The sequence below is a fragment of the Chinchilla lanigera genome, unplaced genomic scaffold, assembly GCF_000276665.1.
Source record: "Chinchilla lanigera isolate Chin_1 unplaced genomic scaffold, ChiLan1.0 scaffold00037, whole genome shotgun sequence".
NCBI classification, from domain to species: domain Eukaryota; kingdom Metazoa; phylum Chordata; class Mammalia; order Rodentia; family Chinchillidae; genus Chinchilla; species Chinchilla lanigera.
Genome location: NW_004955438.1, coordinates 13,718,144 through 13,720,374, shown reverse-complemented (window position 1 = coordinate 13,720,374; position 2,231 = coordinate 13,718,144).

The window sequence follows — 2,231 nt, the reverse complement described above, 5'->3', positions numbered from 1 at the left end:
TCCTCCTGCCTCTGTCTCCTGAGTAGCTGGATTCTAGGCATATGCCACCATACCTGATTAACAAGTTTTACTTTAATCCCATTATAATTCATTTTAGTATATGTGCTGCTGAAGTGAGCACTGTAATTCATAAAGAAGTTGCTGTTTTAGTTTTTTTTTTTTTTTAATCACTTCTAAAGCCCTCCTCTAGAGGAAGGTGAAGTAACACTAACCTCCATGATTCTACCCAGCCTACACTGCGAGGGAGGCATCTCTCCAAAATGTGGCCTTAGCAAATCTTGGGATGGCTTTCAAAAAGAATAGAGAATGTAAAGAATTATTATTAGTGAAAATTTTCACCCAAAGCCCCTATTCAAGTCTGTCCAGCCCCACTTTGGAATGGGATCCCCAGAGCATGGGGGCCGTAATCACAAGAGTCCCAGTGAGTCCTCAGGAAGTAATCTGTGGTCTATGCTTGTACAGTCACTGACCAACTGATTCCAAGAATAGATTTCCTAGTCAGAAACTGCTGACAAATTATTCACAGACAGTAAAATGGTGAGAGGAGACAGGTCTGGGTTTGACTTCTCAATCTATTTCTTTTTTTTCTTTTCTTTTTGAGACACAGTCTCACTATGCAGTTCAGGCTGGTCTTGAGCTCACTTTGTAGCCCAGGCTGGTCTAAAACTCACAATGATTCTCCTGCCTCAGCCTCCCGAGTGCTGGGATTACAGGCATGTGCCACCACGCCCGGCTTCTTGATCTGTTTCTAAGACCTTATGCAAGTTCCTTGAGCCTTGGTTTCCTCACCCATGATGGTAACATTATCTGCAGAACCACTGTGAGGGCCATAGCATACATGAAGCGCTGCCCCAGCGGAGGGTGGAGGAGGTATGCACCTGTAATCCCAGCACTCCTGGGGGGTTGAGACAGGAGGATGCAAGTTTGAACCCAGCCTGGGCAATTTAGCAATTTAGCAAGGCCCTGTCTCAAAAACAAAGGGGCTGAGGATGTAGGTAGCTCAGTGCAAAAGCCTTAGGTTTAAATCCCAATACTGCAAAACAAACATAAACCGCTATCCTAGTAGCAGGTACCAAATAGATGGTATGTATTTAAATTAATATAATAAATAATAAATAACTTTTTGCCATGGTGGGGATTGAACCTAGGTCCTCATGAGTGCTAAATAAGTGCTCCACCACTTAGCTACAACCCCAGCATTGAATTAATATATTAATGCACTCCAAACCTGGAAAGAGGACTATGGAACTGGCTTTCAAAACCTGAACATTTTAATGTGCTCTTGACACAGTTTATAGTCCTTGCAGTAAGAGTCAGGATATTTCTTAAAATTATTCATCTAAAACTGACAGATAATGAACTTGGCAAATCCATCCCCACAAAGGACAGGCATAAAACCAGGGAAAACTGCCAAAAGCAACCATTTCAGAATTCTCAAAACATCAACTTAAAACATAAGAAACAGAGGAGTTTATTAACAAATGGCAAGTAACACAGCGAGAGATGGGTGGGGGTTACTAAGTCTTCCAGTCACCTTCCCTGCTGCCCCCAGGGGAAGAGCTGGGTGGCTCTACCAAGGCAGCACAGCCTGGAATCCAAGCAGCTTCCTGCTGGCCTCAACAGGTGGTAGAGGAAAAAACACACTCATAATTGTGCACAAAATAGTAGCTCAATGAATTAGATAACGTAGATAAAATGGACCTATTCCTAGAAAGACAAACTATCGAAGCTAACTCAAAAAGAAGCAATCTAAAGAGCTCTATAACAAGAGACCCTGTCTCAAAATTTTAAAAAGGCTGGGGATGTAGTTCAGTGTAAGGCCCAGGGTTCAATTCCCAGTACTGCCCCCCAAAATACACCATAACCAAGCGGGATTTGTCCTAGTAATGCATGGTAAATTTAACATCTGGAAATCAGTTAATGAAATAAACCATATCAAAAGAATAAAATACAAAGACCATATGATCATCTCAATAGATAAAGGGAAAACATTTGGCAAAATTTCAACACCCTTTCATGATTTAATAAAAAACAAAAAGTAAGTAAAGAAGACATTTCCTCAACCTAATAAAGGCATCTAAGAAAAATCTAGCATCATACTCCATGGTGAAAGACTGTACGTTTCACCTACTAACAAGTAGGCTCTCATCACCTCTGTTCATTATTATACCTGTGCAGCTACATCTCCAGCCCTTGTTATGCTGTGTTTTGAGACAGGGTCTAAGTTGCCT